Source organism: Chrysemys picta, chromosome 14, assembly GCF_011386835.1.
Source record: "Chrysemys picta bellii isolate R12L10 chromosome 14, ASM1138683v2, whole genome shotgun sequence".
Classification (NCBI taxonomy): Eukaryota; Metazoa; Chordata; order Testudines; family Emydidae; genus Chrysemys; species Chrysemys picta.
The window spans coordinates 17187175-17209963 of record NC_088804.1 but is presented as its reverse complement, the minus strand read 5'-3'; the positions used below and the strand labels follow the sequence as shown (position 1 = coordinate 17209963).

The window sequence follows — 22789 nt, the reverse complement described above, 5'->3', positions numbered from 1 at the left end:
ACCATAGAAGACATGCTTTCTGTCAGCTAGAAAAAGGATGAAAACAATTAACCACCAAAACACAGAAATCCAGTCAAGCCTCTGTGTTTCTTGCCTATGATTAAGGCTCATATGATCACTATTACATGGTCTGTGGTATTAATGATTAGCCTCATGGCTTTCATTTGCCAATAATTTAATATCCCAACTGATTTAGGGAAAATATCCTCTCAACAAATAACTAGCTCTTATATAGCACTTTCCATCAGTAGATCTCAAAGCTCTTCAGAGTCTTTAAAGTGTTATCTTCATAATAATCTTATGATGTAGGGGAAGTGTTATGCCCATTTTACAGGGTAGTGGAGGCATTGAGAGGATAAGGCCCAGATCCACAAAGGGATTTAGGCAGTGCACTGCCTAACTTTTAGGCACCTAGAAATACGTGCAACAATGTGATTCCCAAAGCCTGAACTAGGTACCTAGGCTCCCTATACGATGAAAGGGGAGAGGTAAAACATAGCATGCTAGAGCACATCAGCACTCCTGACTGGCCTACTCCCACTACTTAAGCTGGAGGGAGGAACAGGAAGCCGTCTGTACAATTGCGCTTGACTGCTTCAGACTGCTCACCCAGTATAATCTCCTCCTGTCTCCTGATCCTGACCTCCCGTTTTCCTGACTCTGCCCCATTCCTGAAATCTGACCCACAGTTCCTGATCTTCTTGTTCTGAACCCCAGCTGGCATGGGGATCTGGCCCCCTGCCCTACAGTAACCACTAGGCCTGGCCACCTACATCTGGCCCTGACACTAAGTACGTATGTAGATCCAGACCTAAGTGACTTGCCCAAGCTCATACAGGCAGTCTTTGGCCCTGAGTCCCCCAAGCACTAGGCTAGTGCCCTAACCACTGAACAACCCAGTGCATCTTTCACCCACTTATAGAATTGACTTTAAGGTTGTGAAATGTTTGGGTTCACCACTTCTGATTTCTAACCGGGACAATGAAATTTCCAATGCAGTTTTGCTGAGTCAGAGGATCAGAATCTATATTGATCTATACTCCATGAAATCTCATAAAACCAAATTGTGCACTCCACAATTGAATATCAACTAACTCCAATTACTTCAACAATTTGTTCCTCTAAGCTCACTTGGAGTGTAAATCAGAACTAGAATTTTGGCCCGTGAGTTTTAGATTGTTTAGAAAAGCTTCAGAAAAACATATGAAGCAAAGCCAAACTCCTTTACCTACCATGAAGGCATCTCTGCTTTTGAAGATCAATATTCTAAAGGAAATTGCAAAGCATTGTTATATGGGAATTGAAAGCCTTTCATGTCTTAAAGTTTATAGCAGTTCAAACTACTCTAGGTAGCCAAATTATCATTAGCCACATATCATTATTGGATGGGAAAATCCTAATTTTGAAACATCAGTCTAACAGTGGGCAAAGGGAACTGTTTCAGTTATTTGGAGGACAGAGACTAAAGGTAGGTGATCCCACACTGAGCCTTTGCATTTGCTGTTCTAATTCTCTCTCCTGGAAAAATGCCTTCCCTACTTTTAAAGATTTTAAATTAGAACTGCCCAAAATATTTGTAGTGCAACTTGGAATGGGATTAAAACTCATTTAGTTTCAAGTTTTGCTACAAACTGAAAGCTCAGCTCAGAAGCATCAGAAAGTTTGAAAACTGTTCTGTGGCAACTTCCCTGCAGCAATTTTTGGAGGTGTAACCATCCCCCCCGGTAAAATAAGCCTTTTTGCAATGTTTCAATGCAAAGTCAGGGGAAACTGAGCTACTGACTGAATTTCACTGTGCGCTTTGGGGATTTGAAATGGAAACAAAGTGAAATTCAGGAGGTGCAAATCCATGCCACGTTCTCCTGATCCTCCACAATCCAAAACCACAGAAGTCTGCACAACTCTGTTATTAACTGTAAATGGTTAAGTCCAGATGAATAGGATTTTCACTCTATTTGCATGGATTGTTTTTTTACACTACCGCCAGGCAATTTCCCTCTAAACTTTTGGTTTGTTTTCTGAGATACTCCATGCCCTGCCTATTGCTGGTGATTGTCTTAGCAACTGGACAAAAAGTTACCATGACAAATTTTCCTTATTTATGTGAAATCTCAGATGAATTCTCTTATGTGGATTGATTTTTCCCCACTCAGAGGACCACTTTTTTGATACACATATAGGTTAGAAAGGGCATAAAGAACAGCAAACAAAAAGGGCATGATCTAACAACAATAGAAAAGTTCTACCAACTCTTGACTCTGAAGGGCCAGATACTCACCATGACTTCAGTGGAGCTACATCAATTTATACCAGCTGAGGATCTGGCCATTAGGAAATTGCTGGATCAGTCAGGTGCATAATCCCACAAGTTACTGCTGCCCTTGGTAACATTAAATGGAGAGACCAAATACTTACACAGCCCATAATTCTAACTGACACTGATCTCAGTAACAGCATGGGGCAAGTTATACAATTACTATCAGCGACTCTTAAGACATAAATGGGTTTTACTTCTATATATTTCATTATATCTAGTCCTTGTTTCAGTTATTATTTTCTTGGATAAATACTTGGTACATTATGCAGCCAGAGGAAGGAACACCTCATGACTCATTGACAGTAAGTTTGAGGTTCCCTTTGTGTCTCTTACAATATCCCATAGTAATGATACACTATCCTCAGGATCTTGTTACATATCTGGTGTCTGTTGTCTTTTTGTGGAGAGGGTGGGGGTGGGAATCTCTCTCCTTCCAGACTACTTAATGCTTATTGAATAGCAGAATGCTTATTGAATCCTTCTGAAATAGTAGTTCCTACTTTTGAGCAGAGAGATTGATTTTCCTGGTATTGTCATGTAAAGACAGGGATGAACTGGCCGCTGAGTTATGCTTGGAGTGCATTGCCTCGTATCCTGAAAAGTTTACTACTGGGTGGATCCCAAAGCACTTTACAAGCCGATAAATGAATTGCTTAAACCACCACTGCAATGCAGCCACATCTGGGATAAAAATGGCAGCTGTTTAACAGCTCAGAGCAACAATTTGGGCTGGAAAGTGAAGAGAAATTTTGTATCTAATGATGGGCAAACAATACAAAATAATATTTGAAATATTTTTTAAAAAAGAATGGAATTAGTAAACTAATTTGATTACTATCATCTGACTAATTGAATACAGTTAAAATTGCACGGAGAAGATAATAAGCAGAAAAATATCATTGTCCAGGCTGGAACTGGCCAGAACAATAGAGTTAACAGAAAGTGCCTTGATATAATTTAATGAATACTGGGGTCAGGACTCCAGGTTTACATCCCATCCATGACATGGCATTTCTACAGCATGGTGCCCCTTAACTCCATGCTTGTGCACTGGTTTGGTCATGACTCAGAGAAGAGTTCCCACAATCTAAACTTCAGTACCACCCTGGGTTTTCTTTACAAGTCTCCCATGCAAATAATGGCCAATGTCACCAGGTTTCAGATGGGAGATCAGACAATTTCACATTGTTCGATTATTAAGATGGTATATTTTCACTGTGTAATAAACAATGCTTATGCATTTTGTATTTTCAAAGCACTGTACAAACATTAACAAACTGAATGTAATATAGTAAGATTATTACAGGTCTGTCGCATCTTAGACGCATTTAACATGCGCGATTTCAGCTTTATGCGGTCGGCAAAAAAAACAAAAACAAAAAAACCCAACAATTTAAATACTGTTTCTGTAATGCGGGCGATTCCACCCGCCATTATTCTCAATGTAATTTTGACTATACGAGATTTTCACTTTAGGCGCTGACTGTGGCATGTAACCCCAGCGTAAGATGAGACAGACCTGTATCCCCAATTTTTCTGAGGAAACTGAAATAGATAAGTGACTTGGTTGGCCTAAGTCACACACAGCAAGTCAGGTGACATATCTGGGATTAGAACTCAGGAATACATGATTCCCTGCTCATTCAGGCAGATTGTGATATCTTGCGCACGTGGTCATAAAGAGAGATTTCTCAGGCAATATCTACAATTCAAATGTGGCAAGTTACAGAGCAAGGGTCTTTAGCTGAATATAGCCTTGCCAGTTTGAGAAAGGCCCAAGCCAGAACCACAGACTTTGGGCATGGCGATGGGCATGGGCAAGTTCAGCTAAATGAGACCTCGATCAGTAACCCCCTGGTTTTGCAGCTGCAAAACAAAATATTATCCCCAAGGTTTTGCATATCCAAAGAAAATAAATCACACCTGCGTCCCCTCATTCTGCTGCCATTTACAGCTGCCTTAGTACTTTCATACCCAAAGCACAACCAAAGAACTTTCAGCTGTCTTTTTTAAACGCAAACACCTTTGTCACTACATTTTTATGTCATTTCATTTTAAAAAGCAACAATTCCAAAAAATCCTCCTCTGCCTGACCATGATAAGGTTTTCTGATAGGGCTGTGCTCTTTATCTAGAAGTCAACAATTCAGATTTGCTATTAGCAAAAGTCAGTAGATTCAGATTTAAGTCAGGGGGAAATAGATATCAATACAAGTCCATGACAATACATGCTGAAGGGGGACCGCTGCTCCTGGCAGTGCTTGAGGTCTATAAGCCCAGGGCTGTAAAGGAGCTATTGCTGCCACAGAAGGAAGAGGGCAGCTTGTTCTCCAGTCTCTGACTGCTCTATGGGAAGTAGAGGTTATGGGGAAATTAGCATAGACATAGGAAGAGGTGCAGAAGGAGGGAAAACTGCTAAATCTGGGGAGCCAGGAAAGCATCTAGCAACTTCTGCGAAGCTGGTCACTCTCCGGTTATTCTGCCTGCTACCCTCAAGTCATGCAACACTCCTTTGAGCAGATGACTAGAGCAGTGTAGAAATTGCAGGGGGGAGGAATAGTGTGAGGTAGATTAGGATGAACCTTGCAGATGGGTGACAAAAGCAGCCAGGCACAGGAAGGGAGACACTTTGTGGTTGTGCAGCCCATGGCAAACTGAGTTTGTGCCCGAAGATCCATTTGAACAGTCTTATGCTCCATTTGGAGGGGTGCAAGGACCTCATGAGAAGTTTTAAAAATAAATGCGCCTAGAGGGTGCACTTGGTCATTGCATAGATTCCCTTGCAGATTGGGTGGGGAAAGGGCCATGCTCCCAGTGAATTTCAGGGTTTTTTGTACTGAACAATTACTTTGGGACTGTTTGCATTGCAATTTTATGCCTGCATATTATGAAAACTGCTGGCAAAATAAGAAATTCAGCATTATGACACAACTGTACAAACTGATTTTCCATCACATTTACCAACTTTTGATGTGAATAGTCTGCTACTAAAACATGATGACACAGACACTGTAGTAACATGATATCTGAAGTATCCATTAACTAATATGTAAATATAATGAAACACCTCCGGAAATCTAGTCAAGCGATGACCACCACCACTAATGCAATATTCATTATTTTTAAAGGCTATGTAGAACTCTGTGCTTCTTTCCCCCCCCTGATTCCCCCACCCCCCATGATGGCTTAGTTTAAGGGGGACTCTTCTTCCTTGTGGAAGGCTGTATTATTTATAAAAACACCTGTTTATTTCTAGAGCCCAATCCTAGTGAAAAAAGTTCATATCTAAATGTAGATGTTTAATAGGACAGTGTTCTGGGGATATTTAGATTTGCTATTTCAGTTCAACTCATGTTAAAAAAATAGAAACTGGGTGTGAAATTTGGATTAAGTTTGGATTTTTAACCCCCAAAGCCTGGGAACTTTTGGTTCAGGTGTTCATATTTTCCTACATGGCCTAGTAGACAGAGCACTGGACTGGGACTCAGGAGACCCGACTTCTCTTTCGGGCTCCACCACTCGCCTTGCTGGGTGACCTTAGGTAAGTCTCTACACATCTGTTGCTTCATCTGAAAAATGGGGATATTGATATTTGCCACTTTGAGATGTACTAATGAATAGGACTATCAGAGATAAGTATTATCAATCTCATAGTCTGTTTTCCCTGTGTATAACTGAACAGCATTGCTATTAAATTGCTATTGAACGGTTGCTTCAATGTTTGTAATTTCTAAAATTTCAAATAAAGTGGCTCATAAAAACATCATGTGAATAGGATTTGTCACTACTTCCTGGTGCATGGGTGAGGGAAGAGAGAGAATGTCCATGGGTTCTTCCAGGGCGTAGAAGTCATCGCTAGGTGTTGTGGCTCTGGGGCATGCTTTCCAGGCTTGCTTTTGATCAACAGTCACTGTGGTGCATCTCCACTGGCACTTTACATTAAAATCAAAACTTAAAAATAAGTTCAGCTGCTGCTCTAGATAGCTGTCAAAATGAGAGCTAGTGAGATATTGCATGAACTTGGCCCTACAGTATCTATCCTTAAATGATGCTGGTAATACATGGAAATACACTTGCTATGCTACTCAAGTAACCTTCCCTGCTGAAGGGGATGCCAGGGAGACTCATTTATGAATTCAAATGAAATCACGCTGATACTTCCCATCTACAGCTGAATTCATCCTGACCATGCCATGTGTTTTTCTTTGGCAAAAAAACTAAGCAGTGATGGGCCAACAGAAAGGCTAATACTGGCACACAGTGGAATACAGTTCAATAAAATGATACTCAAGTCCTTCCCTTGCTAGCTGCCCTTACCCATGCACAGATTAACCAAATTAACTCTGAAATGAAGAAGTGGCATCTTACAAAGATCTGCTAGCATGGTGCAAACTCCATGATCAGAGCAGACCCAGCAGCAGTGCACCATCTGGCAGTGGACAGAGCAAATTCCCAGTGCTGGTAACAGACTCTGGTTCTTTTTGGGTGTGTCTACACCAGGGGTTGGCAACCTTTCAGAAGTGATGTGCTGAGTCTTCATTTATTCACTCTCATTTAAGGTTTCACGTGCCAGTAATACATTTTAACATTTTTAGAAGGTCTCTTTCTATAAGTCTACAATATATAACTAAACTATAGTTGTATGTAAAGTAAATAAGGTTTTTAAAATGTTTAAGAAGCTTCATTTAAAATTAAATTAAAATGCAGAGCCCCCGGACCGGTGGCCAGGACCCGGGCAGTGTGAGTGCCACTGAAAATCAGCTTGTCTGCCGTCTTTGGCACGCGTGCCATAGGTTGCCTACCCCTGATCTACACTGTGTGCTTCTTTAGGCAGAGCGTAGCATACGTACCCCCGTAGCCTGCCTAGAACAACAGTGTAGCCATGAAGCAAGGCTTAGGTGTGTAGAGGACAGACACCGGAAGGACATGCGTATGTACTTGAGTACATACCTACGCAGCTCTCCACTCACCCAAGTAGTGCCTCCCCATCTACATGCTCTTTTTAGTAGTGTAACGCCCTGCTGCTGGAGTCTTTCCCCTGAAAAGACACCGGGGCAGAGAGGAAATACACTGGTGGGGGCAGGCAGGGATAGGGTTACCATATTTCAACACTGAAAAAAGAGGACACTCCACGGGGGCCCTGGCCCCGCCCCAATTCCACCCCCATTCCAACCCCTTCCCCAAAGTCCCCGCCCCAACTCCACCCCCTCCCCTGAGCACCCCGCATTCCCTCTCTTTCCTTCCGCCCCCTGGGCTCCGGCGGCTGCTGCACTGGGGAAGTTGCTTCGGCCCCGGCGTGCGGTGGAGAGCGGCGGGAGCCAGGAAAGTTGGAGCCCGGGGAGGAGGCGGCTGCGTGCTCGGATGCCGCCCGCCGCCTCTGTGCCCCGGCAGATCGCGGGAATTGTAAGTTTTGCTGCAGCCACTCGCACTCGGGGTCCCCTTACCATGCCTCCCTATTTTCCCAGACATGTTCAGCTTTTTGGAAATTCCTCCTGGACAGGGATTTGAGGACCAAAAAGCTGGACATGTCCGGGAAAATCCGGGCGTATGGTAACCCTAGGCAGGGAGGAAAAGCTGGGCCCTTCCTCACCACAGCGAAAGGCACTTGCAGAGGGTAGCTTCTGAAGCCTTTCCCCACTGTCTCACCTCTGCCCAAGCATTTCGCTGACAGTTTTGGACGCAGTGTGCTTTTCACTGCGGCCTGTAGCTACACATACCTACATGCTGCCGAAAGGGGTCTGTGTAGTCTAGATGTAGCCTTTCGTGATAGTACTACTGTCTGCCAGTTCATATCTGGCCCAGCACTCAAACGTGCAGAAACCAGAGGGAAAAAAATCAGAGCTCTGACTGTTATTACTCAATGCTTCCGAGTTTTGAACGCAGACCTACCATTCAAAAGGGGTTGCTATGGGAGAAAGAAAGCAACAGAACAAATTCAGGGTTTTTTGCCTGGTCTCTGGGATTCACTCCTATATTGGTCTGTCAGCCGCTCTGCTGATCTCTGAGCTACTCTGCCTCCCACTGAGTCTGATATCAGGAGTGCAGAGCGGCTGAGAGATCAATGGAGCAGCTGAGAAAGCCAGCTGGCAGGGGAAGGGAGCAATGGATTGAAGGGGGATAAAGAAATAAAGGGAAAAAGAAAAAGATTTGTGGAATTAAACAGATGAGGAAAGAGCTGGGGAGGCCTAATCTCTCCCCCCCTTTTAAAAGGGCACAATAATATCCCATAAAACAGCCCTTTCTGGAGCTTTCTAGTCAGTTTAATGATGCAGCCTACTCTTCTACATCCTACATGAGCTGTTGGTTCCTCCCCTCCCCCGCTTTACAAAATGTTACTTTTCAAACAATTACTACAAATTGCAAAGCATTCAGCTCTAAAGTCCCCAAGGGTGCTGCACTACGTAGCCTTCTGTTGAGATGATCAGAAACTAAATCACTGTCCATGGCCATGCCATATTTTTGTTGCTGTATTATTTAGCAATCTAATACTATTCTGATTTGGGGGAGGCTCGTGCATCTCGGATTTATTAAATATGCTCCCACTGCGCCTGTTGGGAAGCTTATACACTCTATTAATGCTCCGTCACACACCCATGTTCACAGCTGGGGACTGTGGAGTTGATCCTACAGCAGGACCAGTTCGGTTCTGCTCGGCAAAAGGCTGGAAGCCAGTAAGTTAGAGTTTGGGAGGACTGCAAAGGGTGCGAGCGTACCAGCTACCTCCCAGAATTTTGATCCTCGGGAGCGCCTTTCCCAGTGACAGGCTGGAATGTGGAGGCAAGACAGGGATGATAAAAATCCTGTGAGTGGGGGAATTTTCCTCCTTGTGCCCTCCTGCATATCTATCCAATGCCCTGCCCAGCTATTTGGTCTGTCTGAAAATGAAGCCTCAATGCTAAATGCTCTTTGTAAAATCATGTATGGCTGTACATTACAGTTATAATAATACAGTTATCGGATTACTCAGGCACAACAGATGAAGTGCAGGGATATCAAGTATACAGCTAACGTACCCTCCTAGTTCAATGATAGTGTTGCCCAAAGGGGGACCACAAGGATGACTGTAGCTCCTACCCCAGTCACCTTTCCCTGCTGATTTTTTGGGTATGCATTTATATTGTCATCAGTGCCCCGGACCGAGAGAAAACAGATCGGTAAGATCACGACCATACGCATCATGTGCTAGCACACAAACTAACTGACGTGTCACTTACGTTTTAGATAGCAAAGGAAACTGATGATCCGTTCCATATAATGGACTGGTCTCTGCCACACCTTAGTAAAATTCACATTGTGGGATGCCTCACGAGCAGGGGACAAGAGGACCATAGCACTAAAGCTGAGTGATTCTCTCTTCATGCCTCAACTGTAAACAAGAAAGAAACCTTGTAATTCCAGCAGAAGTAACATTTGTTTATGTTTGTGATAAAAAAAAGTTTATTCAATTTCACATTCTCTATTTAAAAAAAAGAAAAAGAAAAAAGTGTTTTTATCCCAGTTCTCTGCTTTCTACTGTGGGGCAGCTGCTGTGAAATGGTCCGTTGTACTTGTAAGGGTGCTGTCAGGGCCGGCTCCAGGGTTTTGGCCGCCCCAAGCAGCCAAAACCAAAACCAAAAAAAAAAAAAGCCGCGATCGCGATCTGCGGTGGCAATTCAGCGGGAGGTCCTTCACTCCCAGGCGGAGTGAGGGACCGTCCGCCGAATTGCCGCCGAATACCTGGAACTGCCGCCCCTGTCCGGAACGGCCGCCCCAAGCACCTGCTTGAGAAGCTGGTGCCTGGAGCCGGCCCTGGGTGCTGTGAGGCCTAATTATTTCATACTTAGAAAGCGTTTTGAGGTCTGAGACATAAAGCAGGATAGAAGTAAACATCTATGACAAAACACCACCACATTCTACCAAAAAAAGAAACTTTGTGAACACCACAACTGAAATGCTGAGTGTGGAGCCGCTGATTGAATAGCGAGGGACTATCAGGAATATTGAACTGCGTTCAAATCATTGCAAGCAGATGCAGTAAGAGGAGGCTCAGTTGGATGTGCTGCATTTTGTACCTTTGTACAACAAATTTGGAGGAGAATACTGAGCTAGGGGAGTGAATAATGCAGCCATACGGTCATGAAATGTACCATGCTGATGCCATCTCATGCCGTTGTACAGGACAGACAAAATGCATTTCCAGCGCTGACTGAGGAACTAAGTCTGTGAAGAGCAATCTCCTGCTGGAACATGGGCTTTATGGAACTGCACCACGTGGTCCACCTCTGCATACCAGTGAGTAGCAGGAAGGATATTTAAACAAGATAGTTTGGGACCTGTCCAAGTGCGGAGTGGCAGAGCTATCATCTAGCGGGCTCCTATTAACTAGCACAGCCAGGCTCCACAGCTGAGAAGCAGAGTGTATCTCCTGGAGGGGAGGAAGTGCTGGCTGGAAGGACAGTGGCTGTGACACAGAAGAGTGAGGTCAAATGGTTTGTTAACTGGGGAGCAGGGCGGGCTCTAGGTTTTTTGCCGCCCCAAGCAAAACAATTTTTGGCTGCCCCCGACCCCAGTCCTGGGCTCCCCCCCTCAGCCCCCTGCCGCCCCAGCCCTGGGCTCTCCCCCCTGACTCGCACCCCCTGCCGCCCCAGCTCTGGGCTACCCTTTTCCCCCCCACCAGTGCCCCCCCACCCACATACCTGCTGCCGCCCCAGCCCTGGGCTCCCCCCTCCACTCTCCTGCCGCCCCAGCCCTGGGCTCACCCCCCCACACACACACCTCCTGCCGTCCCAGCCCTGGGTTCCCCCCCCCCCACACACGCCCGGGTTCCCCACCCACCCACACACACCACCTGCCACCCCAGCTCTGGGCCTCCCTCCCACCCTGCACCCTCCTTCCGCCCCAGCCCTGGGTCACTGGTAACTCGCTCCCAGGGCGGGTCATTCAGCAGGAATTTTGGATGTGCACAGAACACAGACAGGATTGGTTCTCATATGGTTACAGAACTGCAGTAAAGTGGAACAATTTTCAGCTTGTGTGATTGGAGGATATCTGGATGCATATTATAATGCTGTCCTACATAAATGAGGAAAAGTTGAGGTGCCTTTATTATTCTTTTGTTCCACTCTTCGTTTCTATGGGGAATTTGCCAATGCAATATCACTGTCTTCCTTTTAAACAAATAAAACTAAAAAAAAAAAAAAGGGCAATGGCTGTTGAAAATAGCAATTCCAGTCCTAAAAACCATTGGAAAGCATTTCTTGCTCAATTTTATCCTACTTTTTCTACAGCAAGTTACAGTGGATCAGTATATGTGATTTGGAAGAAATGACGTAACAGCTGCCCAAATTGAGCTTGAGCACTCCTGAATTTTGAGGTGTTCAAATCTGGAAGGCAGGTGCTAGATTCCCTTTCTGAATATTAGCTAAATCTGGAAAGGAAAAGTCAATTTCTGCTTCCATGGCGCAGGAGAGGAACTCCTCCTACGTGCTTGGTACTGTATCTAAAGCTGCCCAGGTCCTCTAGTTCAGCCTCCCCTCCCTTACTTTTCATTTTAAATTCTAGTGGAATCCACGTACCTCCCTTGCTAGGCTTCAGATAGAGAGGGGCACTGTCCATTCATTCCACCCAGTTCCTTCTTTGAGGGCTGCAAGGTGAGGTCACACCAGTATTCCTAATTCAGGCTGGGGATGACTTCTGAAGGGGACATCTGGGCCAAAGCCTACTCCTTGGGCATACTTGTTCTCCATTCTCAGGGCCACCCTGTTCTAGCAGTGAGCTCTCCATTCACAACAAGTGCATGGGGTCTCAGCTTCCCCACTCCCTCCCCCTCCCTTTCCTGTTGATAGCGGTCCAGGGAATGCTGGGAAATGTAGTTCTTTCCCTGCTACAGGGCTGACTCTATAGGCAGGGAGCTAACCAAGGAACTACAGTTCCCAGGGCCTCCTGTTGGTTCTCAGCTCCCATGCTGGATCCCTGCCTGCTGCCGCCCCTGCAACTGTGCTGCCCCAAGCACCTGCTTGCTTTGCTGGTGCCTAGAGCCGCCCCTGCTGGGGAGAGAGTTTGTGGTGGATGTAAAGAACTGAACTAGAAAGGAGAGAAACTTGATTATGTACAAGGGAATATTTAGGTTTAAAAACTGGCATGACTAGAGGGGGCTATGACAAAAGCTACCAGTGAGTGATATTGTCATAGGTTTTATTCAACAGATCAGTCAGCTTACTAAGGAGTAATGTGATAGCAGCTGTGTGTTTTGAGTAGCTCAGAACTTCAATTTGTATCACAAAAGAGTTAATAATTGTGGTTCAGCAATAACATTTCAGACACACGACTCCCAGTTCCGTAGAGTACTTTGAAAAGCCCCCTCTAAACACTGCACACGATCTCTCGTAATGTCATTAGGTTCCACCAACAGCAGGCTTATGCTGAAAGTGAGCATCATTTAAAACACATTCCCTAGATGTATTTATGTCAAGCATAAGTAGTAAATGCTTGACTTTCTAAACTGATGAATATGAGGAAATAGCAAATGGATGCAGAGCTTAAATGAAGCAGTCATACATGCCGTAGGATATGCAAGATGACAAGAATCCTTACCATTTCAGATAATGTGGTTGAAAAAGCATGGGAAGCCCCCATAAATTCTCTAACCTTGAATGGAATATATGGGAATTGCTGATGATTGTAGACCAAAGCAGGAAAGATGAACTTCTAAAGATGTCTTCCTGGCTTATGCGGTTACAATTCCTGTTCTTCCTTTCATAGGTATGATTTTAGTTTGCTTACTTAAACATTGCATTATTCTTACCCATACATACAGGGTGGAATTCTGTCTCATGGAAGTCAATGGGAGTTTTGACCATATGGATTTTACCCATAATGTAAAAACACTAGGCCAAATTTACCTTCACATAGCAGTGGTTCTTCAAAACTTGCCAATTGCCTTACATAACTCAATATTTGTAGTTTAGACAAGCTCAGTATTTGCAGTATTTAAGGTATTCCCTATAGTAACGAGACAACTGCCTATCACGCTGACCAACACTGTCTCATTGTTTCCTTGTGCTCCCCCATCTGCCTATGTCCATCTGTTTTCTCATCTGATACTTAGATTGTAAGTTCTTTGGGGGCAGAGACCATCATTTTGTTCTGTGTTTGCACAGCCCATAGTATAATGGTGTCATGTTCCATGATTGGGGCTCATAGATGCTACTGCTATACAAATAACAATACTAATAAAGGGGAGTACAAGGGAATGCTGCAGATATGAACATAACTTTATTGTATCTATTTGTCTTGGGTAAAATTGCCAAGTGCAGGGAAGCACTGTGTTCCAGTGGGAAGGACACTGGGCTAGGAGTCAGGAAAATTAGATTCTACTCTTGGATCTACCACTGACCAACTATGTGATCTTGGCCAACTCACTAGTCTATACCTCTGTTCCTCATTTGTAAAATGGAGATAATGAGTCTTACCCCAATTTGTAAAGTCCTGTGAAACCAATGTGTATCTGATACAGCTAAGTATTATTATTGATAATATGGGTTATTTACTAAGCAAGGAGATTTGCTTTAGTGAAATATTATATTTTTCAGGTACTTCACTTATCTATAACAAACTGTACAGCACTGAGAGCTACATAGTACTTGAGCTGACAACTATCCTGCCAAATAGCCCCCAGGGGTTTATGCTATCCATAAGGATATGTTCTCGGTCCTGTCTCCACTCTCTAAAAACCTATGGTGTGCATAGCGGACATGTTGTCTCATATTCAGACAGGCATTGGTAGGTCTTGTTAGCTCATGCACTGCATAAATAACAGAATCATGCTGTGAAATTTTAATAGGATCTGATCTTCTTAAAATGTTTTCTCTTGGATTGATACTCTTATTTATTTCCAGGCAGTGTGCTGGGGAATATGAGCAAGTGCTCCATGCTACTAATAAAACCTGGTATGGATACTCGTCTCAATCAGTAAAATGTGTTTAAAACTTCTCTTACACAAACTAAAAACTATTTCCCCATCTTAATTTTGCCCCTACTGTTACTCACACCTTCCTGTCAACTGTTTGAAATGGGCCATCCTGATTATCACTACAAAAGTTTTTTTCTCCTGCTAATAGCCCACCTTAATCAGTCTCATTAGTGTGGCAATACCCATTTTTTCATGTGCTCTGTATATATATATATATCTTCCTACTGTATTTTCCACTGCATGCATCTGATGAAGTGGGCTCTAGCCCACAAAAGCTTATGCTCAAATAAGTTTGTTAGTCTCTAAGGTGCCACAAGTACTCCTGTTCTTTTTTCTTAATGGAATGTGATGAGTCACATTGAATGGGATCCCGGATATAGAACAGCTATACAACTGATCGCCTTCCGATGAGTTTGAGAGGGATAGTACACCATCATAGCTTTGCTTAAAAACAATGAGATATTTTGGAATTTGTGCTCTCAACATGTTATGCATCCAATTATGTGCCTGCATATTAATGTCAAAGGGTCTTTACTGGAGAAGAATTACATTGGCAGGCAATGGGAAATCCTCATTTTGTTCTAGGGTGTTATGCTCCTGCAAAGATTATCCTTAGGAAAGCGTTCAAATATTCAGCTGCATTATTTCATAAAATGTTGCGTGCTTAGAAGATTCCTAAATTATTTCTATATAAAAATGGACATCACTTAATGCAAATATACTCTTCTAATAGATTACAAGAAAAACATAAATGGCCACAAAAATGGACACATTTAATGTTACTGAGTTATCCTCTTTTTGCATAAAACTACATTGAGATCTTCCCAGAGTCCCTTGCATCTACTGACATCAGATACTTCTGGCATTTCTGACAAAATCAAATCGCAGTGGCTTCAATGTAGATTTGCATTTGGCCCGTGCAAATCCACGTGGGACGCATGAAAGCATCTGCACCTGGACCACTGCCAGACTGAAACCAAGATGAATTGCCTTCCATCTGATCAGAGGATTGGAATCTTTCATACAGAATCCCAAATCATTAGAGTTGGGAATAGCCAGTTAGTCCATCTTTTATCATTCTGCAGACCACTTCAAAAGTATGGGATTCCCTTGTTGCCCCACCTCACCCCCTAAACCATCTATCAATATTGGGTTCTTATAATATTTAATTTCTTGAACCACAAGGAAGGGCTTCACGAACCACCAGCGATCCACAGATTATGTGGTTTGAGAACTACTAGTCTAGTTCATGCCTATGTAAGTGTAGGTTGCTCAGGCTTCTGCTTTCAGCCCTGGTCCCCAGCAAGTCTAACGCCAGCCCTGCTTTCTGTTATATTTTGGTGGACCCCCTGAAACCTGCTCGCTACCACCAAGAGGCCATGGACCTCCTGACTGAGAACCTCTGATTTAAAAGACTACCAACCTATTCTTATACACTATACCAGGATTCTTACCAGCCCTCTGATTGTTTCATTCACGAAAGGAATTAGCTGAACACATGATGAGGGGAAAATACATCTGACTCTCAGCCAGCTTTCACCAGTGGATAAGGCACTTGGAAAACAAGTTCTATTTGCAGCTTTGCCATTGGGTCACTGAGACAGCTTGGAATTAACAACTGTGCCTCAACTTTCCTATCTGTAAAATGGAAATAAGGATCCCATACTGTGAAATACTAAGTATTATTGGGAGGGAGGTTGGTTGGGGTTTTTTTGTTTGTTTGTTTTTTGAAGATTCCATCTGTGATTGGGAAAAATGAAGCAGATTTGGCCAAGTTTCACTTGCATTTTTGGGCTTGGTCTCTCTCAAAGCTCAGGGATATGCAGAGCCACATACACTGGAGCTTGTTTTGAAAGGTGGCATAGAAAAGAAAGATTGAAATATCAACTACAGCAACAAAAATGCTAGCTGTGAAATAAGAGTAGTCTATATTGTTGGTCACTGTGAAAATAAGGGCAGCAAAGACTTTTACACTGGAAATAAAGTCAAAGGACCAGTTTGGAAGGCATCCTCTTGCCAAGAAGTGGGGTGGTTGCCTTTAGCAAGTGTGGGCTGGGAGTCAACTGGAGGAATTCCAGGTTGCATTAAATCTGAAAGCTACCAAAACCAGTCAAACTCAGCCCACATGGTTAGGAGCAAGAAAGCTAGTGATTCTGAAGCCTCTTCCTCATCGGAAGGGTGTGGGTGCAACCTCTTGTGCATTGGTGCCTGGAAAAAAAATAGGTTGGGGGGGGGGAAGCCTATGAAAAATAATGTTTTGGTCCTAACAATAGTGAAGATAAAGATATTTTATTAATAAAGTATGTGCTATTCTCTTCTGGGAGAATTAATCAGCTGTTGCCATCTCAGATTTATAGATTGAAATAGAAATGGGTAATCTGAGGGGAAAGCCTCATAAAAACTTAATAGCAATACAGAGATCATCTGCAGGCTCACAGTGGCCATGTCAGGGCTAATTGAAATGTTTAGGTGCACCATAGCTTCTTGGCTCACAGTGATACATGCTAAAGACACGAATATAGACCATCCCTTTGTCTTGACTGGACATCTATTATCACTCTATATCATGGCACTGCCACCTCAGACTTCTAATTGCTAAAACCTTTAGACACAGGGCACCTAATAATTGCAGCACCATGGCCAAGCTAATAATAAAGATAATTTACAGTTCAAAAGCAAAGGGTAATTTGTAATATGAATGGGTTTTGTGTCCCTAAACTCATTTCAGAGACTTGAGAATCCATGCAGAAATATCTTTCTACAGCCGCTCGCCTGAGCAAGTGCCTTACTGTTCTGGGAAGTTTCTGATTTGTTTATTTAGGCATTTTGCTTCTGAGAAGAATCAATCTAGTGAATTTAGGTGAGATCAATAGAAGCTGGGAGTATTCAGCACCTTATAGGATCACGACCATACAGTCTCTACAGACTCAGGATGCCTCTAGTACAAGGATTTTTGAGGGCTTAATATGAAGGATTTTATCGATGGACAAAAATAAGATTTGTGAGCACGTATGACTGAAGTGTGCAAAAGCCAATGGACGTTTAAAACTGGTTCCTAACTAAAGATGTACAAAATTCACCATTTTTGTTCCATTAAGGTTACACAGAGAAAACAGGGTTTAGTAAAAGCCAAACAGTGAGATTTTTTGCATGTGGATCCTTTCCCTCTGCCATATAATCTGGAGGAAACTGAAAAGCTTGAGCCTCGAATGATCTCTAAAAACAAACAAAACAAAACAAAAATTTCTCTCAGTCATTTCACACTCTAAGCAGCTTTCTCCCAGACTGGGGTCCGGCCTGGCCTGTTTTCCCTTGTTGGTCTCTCTCCCCCAATTGGCTAGTGGGGAGTCCCACTAAATCCTTCTAGCCAGTGATCTACTCAGAATTTTCTTATCCACAACACCAGGCTCCTATTATATAACCACATTTTTTCTTTGCTTTTTTATAGTTGTCTCATTTTTAGACTCTGAGCCCATGCCACAGCCTTGGACCACTCCTGCCTTGGTCTTACCACCCACATTGAAAGCTCTTGAGGAACAAAGCCCTGATTACTGTAAAATTTTTAGCCATGCCAGCTCTGTAGGAGGATACTTTTAGCTGTTCGAACAAAAGTGTATGTGGAGGAAAAACACAGAGTTAGGGACACATACATTTTCTTCCTGGTGACAATTGCAAACTTCATAACTAAAAGTTTAGTAAAGCTGCCTCACTAGCAATTTCTGGTGGACAAGCTTCTTGCATCTTCAGGGTAAACTGTGGTAAATATAAAATAATAATAATAATTTTTTTAATTATTATTATTATTTTATATTTACCACAGTTTACCCTGAAGATGCACTCGCTCCAAATATACTAAATACACTCATTCAACCTGCAAATGATGAACAGGCCTTGAACAACCTGTGCACAATCTGGGCCCACGTGCAATTCAAACTACTTAGAAAAAAAGGTGCCATAAGACAATCTGAAAAGGAACCTTTTAAATGAGGTCGCTATGACAGGACAGCACTGGAATGTGGGTTTGTTTTTCGTCTGCATCACTTAAAAAAAGAGCAGGAGACCCGAATGATGACACTGACAGCATTATATAGACCGAGGAGAAGGGCCTGGATTGCACTCCCAGGCAAAATTCTAGTATCAGATCAGCAAAGATTTAAGTTCCTGTATTCTACATTAGGGAGCTCTCACAGATGTTGATAAGAATCCTGCATGCGTCCTGCTGGGAGAGCAGAATATCAGGATCATATGCTGCTGCATGGAAAAAGAAAGCACAACGTTACCCAGAATTTTTCTCCCCAGACTTTGAATATTAAGAGAGAGCAAGTAAAAGAAAGCAACATTCATAAGCTCAAAACCACAAATAATTAAATATTTCATTTTCTAACCAAGCCAAGTTGTTTGGAAGCCCTTAAACAACAAGTTACAAGTGTGATTTGTCTTCTCCATTGACTATATGAAAGCACCCTTGAGCTCACAAGTCAGAACTTGTTTGTTTTAAAACAAGCTGGCTTGCTATGCCAGGTGGGTTTTTCCTTAGTTCTTGCTGTTCTTTTCAGAACCTTGTAAACCTAGTCAATTTATCGAAATGTCAGCTTCTATAAGTATTCCTATCCAGCAAAGCCTCTAAATTAACACATGCTGTAATTCCTCTATAGAAGGAAGCTAAATGATGGATTCCGTCACTCTTACCCACATTGAACGGTATCTTACTTAATGAGCAGATCCTTTGATTTCAGTGAGTCTACAAAAGTTCTACCCAATGCATGCAACAATCAGAGAATCTGGCTCTAATCTATTGCACCTTCATTTAGGTCCCAGTTTCAAAAAAGTGGCCATTGGAAGCCCATGGGAGTTGGGTGCCTAACGCTTTGAAAATCCATTCCACTTTCCCACTCCCTAAGAGAAGATGGTCAGTTATAAGAATTACTTTCAGGCTTAAAAAATAAAATAACTAAACCTTTATTTTGATAAATGTGAACTAACCCACCCCCCTTTACAGCCCACAGAAAAGCCCACATCTTTGTTTGGTTACATCCAATTTTAAACTAGCTTGATTTCTTATTTAGAAATTTAACCAAAGAGGAAAAAAATATTAACATTTTTCTCTTTGGCAAGTGCTACAAACCCATTGAAAAAGTGGCATTTGAAAAGACAATGCTGAACAAAACATGAGCTTTGCCTCAGAAATTAAACACCCGACAGTCGTTAGGGACAAGACTTTACATTAGAAAAGGCAACAACAAGAGTATTTATTGGCATGTTTAAGCAGCATCTGAATCCTTCCTACTGTACCACTGCTGCTATTTGATATGTGTAGATTCAATGTTGAACTATTTGCCCAGCGTAGGAAAGTACTGAACTCTGTGCCTACTGTGGAATAGGAGATTTGTTTTAAAGATACCCTGGTTTACACCAGATAAAGATCAACTAGCATTTCATTTGACTGAGTCTGCAATAGAATACTTTGCCCTGTATGACTCTCTCCTGTACCAAAGCTATAGATCAATTACTATTTTCCCCCTTTCTTATGTAAACATTTGTGTTTGGGAAGGCATGTGACTTGCTTACAAAGCAATGCATAACATTCCAGATTGTCTATGGGAGATAGTGTAACAGCAAACTCCGTTTCATTCACATCGTACTTTTTGGCACATTTCAAATGAGAAAAAAAAAAAAAGAAGAAGAAGAAGAGGAAAATAAATTAGTTATCAACATGAAACATCCAGGGCAAAACTCTAGGCAAACAGCTGGTTTGTATTTAGAATTCAGGACTTGACTGGATTTCAAGTCAAACCAAGCCACTGAACCAAACCTTTTTTCTTCTTGCCAGCAGACTCCCACAGATACCTATATTTAGAAACAAGTAATTGCCCTATATTTTGGCATTTAACAGAAATTCAGGTAATAAGAAGCTCTCTCAAAACTGTTACGATTTATCTTTGTTGTTTCATTTTGCTTTTTTATTTTTTAAGATTCTTTTCAAATATGAATTTAGTTTCAATCCACCAGATTAAGTTGGGGCACTTTGTTTTGAAGAATTCCTGGCTCTAAGTAAAAAAATAAAAACTGTTTACATCATTAAAGATGTGAAGTGTGAATATGATTATTTCAAGCACAGTAACTGGAATTACTGGCCTGAATACTAGCAACATTTTGTAATGCTTATAAATGAATGTGTTTTGCAGAGCTGACATGCAATTCTTTTTCCTTTTGGAAACAGAATACAACTGAAAGGAGAGAGAAAGTGAGTGAAAAGGCTATTCTCCTCTGGAAACTACAATTTACAATGTTGGGAATTGCTAATAATTATCTTTGGATATATTCCATAATGTGTAACCAATCAAAAACAAAAATTCAAGGAGGTGCAGGTAGCCAGAAAGAGATGAGAATGTGGAATAAGCTCATTCAAGAATACAAACTACCAGTCTGATTCATTTAACATGGAACCACTCCCTTTGGTGATAATATCCTGCAATCTGTATGGACAAATTCTCTCATCATCGGACACCAGGAACTGGTGCATGTGGAAATATACAGTGTTACAGATAAGATAAGATAAAACAAGTCTCCTGTATACTTAAAAGTGTTGGGTGGAGGGGGAGAGGATTAAAAAGAGGAGGAGCAGGAGAAGAATGCACTTTGTTGATCTTTTCCATACAAGGAATTATATATACACTTTCTGGGTGAAATTTTCAAAAATGCTTGGCATTGACTTCAATGCGAGCAGAATTAGGCAAAGCTACACGCTTTTCAAAAGTCCCATCATCAGTCTTTGGTGAACATGTATGATTTTGTTCAATGGCAAAGGAGTTATGCCTGCAAATCCAGAGAATGCATGCTGCCAACCAAATATGCATATTGCTGAAATCTATTCAACTACTTTTCATTACACGTGCTTTGGGTTTCTATGTTTGTTTTTACACGAGTGCTTCATTTTGGGTGTACAGTTATTGCCAAATCCTCATGCCAACAACCCTCAGTCTGAGAAGCAGATAGGCATTGCACCAGAAGCACATCTGAGGAGCAGAATGGCTGCAGTTGGAAACTACTTCTATACTGTATCCCTTATGAAGCTCTATCACCATCGGAAGCTGGGTCACAAACAATTCATTTGTCCAAGACTGGATATTACATAACCTGGATATTGCTCAGGCTAGTGTAATTTGTGGGGGGAAATTCCAGATTTGGCGGATGGGAAAATAAATATTTATTTCCCTTCCCCCCTCCCCAATAGTGCTGTTTGGGTACGTTTGGAATGTTAAAAGTAATCCCAGAAAATTAATTGGTGGATGGAGTGCAAGAGGGGTAGTCAAAGACGTATGATCAATGGTACCATAATTTAATCACCTGAAAAACTTATAAATATCTATTACATTCAGATGGTGAAGTCTTTACGTGCTTTGGGGATTTCTTTGGGTATCAGGTCCTACAGTATATCAATATAGCATCTTTATTTTTATACCAGTTGCTCATATTTTGTAACAGTGGGAGAAGTTAAAGAAAAACATAACTTGTTTCTTTCAATTGTTTTATTTTTCCTGCTGTCTTTAAAAAAAAAAATAGGGGGTGACTGGTTAATTTTCTGCGAGAGGAATGGTTTGGTGAACAGTGCGAACATTTTGTTGTTGAAGAAATTTCTTTTAAAAAGACAGTAGTTTCCACTGAATAGAGATTTAAGTCCATTCCAGCAGTAGCCATGTGATCAGCATCTCCTGGTTTTGGCCTTTCGGACAAGAGCACCCGGGAAGGCTATTTTAGGGGTGTGGGGAGAAAGGGCGCAGTTTTTGTGGATATTGTGTTTTATTTTAGTGTGATAGCAGTTCGTTTTATGTTTGAAATTTTTTTAAAAAAGATTTGCGGTCAGATGATAAATGAGAAGAACACAGAAAATAAGTATGAGCATACGGTAGCCACAAATAGGATAGAAATGACAGAGCGATCATGGAGGTCAAATTATAAGGGACCGATGTAAAGTTATTATGAGTTTTAACAGTGATATCATTAAAAATAAAAACATGTCTGGACAGATTTACTTGAAAGTGTTTATTTCATAATACTGAGCCAAAGGAGTATAGGAAATAGCTCTAGGCCTACAATTAAGAGGACCAGTTATTTAATACTTAGATAGGAATGTTATGTTGTATTGTGCCAGTGTTACAGATAAGATCAAACAAAATATAGGATCCTATTGGTAAGCTAGTGTTAACAAATACTGTCAAATACATTAATTACATATGACTGAGTATTTGACACTAGAGAGAGCCAGGCCAACCTTTTTGAACTTAGGGGCTTAGCTATCGACAGCCATGTCCATATTTAGGCAGCTAAGAATCTGACCTAGATTTCAGAAGTGTTGAACAATGACAACTCCCATTGCTGATCACCCTCGACTCCCATTTTTAATGTTTTTATAAATCAGGACAATTATTTAGGTACCTATGACCCCTCTTCTACAACCTAATGTTAGGGTTGCCAGGTGTCTGGTTTTCGACTGGAACACGTGGTCGAAAATGGACCCAGGCC

The 22789-nt window shown here is 42.0% G+C and overlaps 1 long non-coding RNA gene across 1 annotated transcript in view; it reads right to left on the bottom strand.

Moving 5' to 3' along the window:
- The window catches only part of LOC122173919 (uncharacterized), a 304056-nt gene that overhangs the window by 176495 nt on the left and 104772 nt on the right, over window positions 1–22789 (bottom strand). Inside the window, exon 2 of the long non-coding RNA XR_010592553.1 lies at window positions 9531–9682. This is a non-coding gene — a long non-coding RNA (uncharacterized LOC122173919). The remainder of the gene's footprint in view (window positions 1–9530; window positions 9683–22789) is intronic.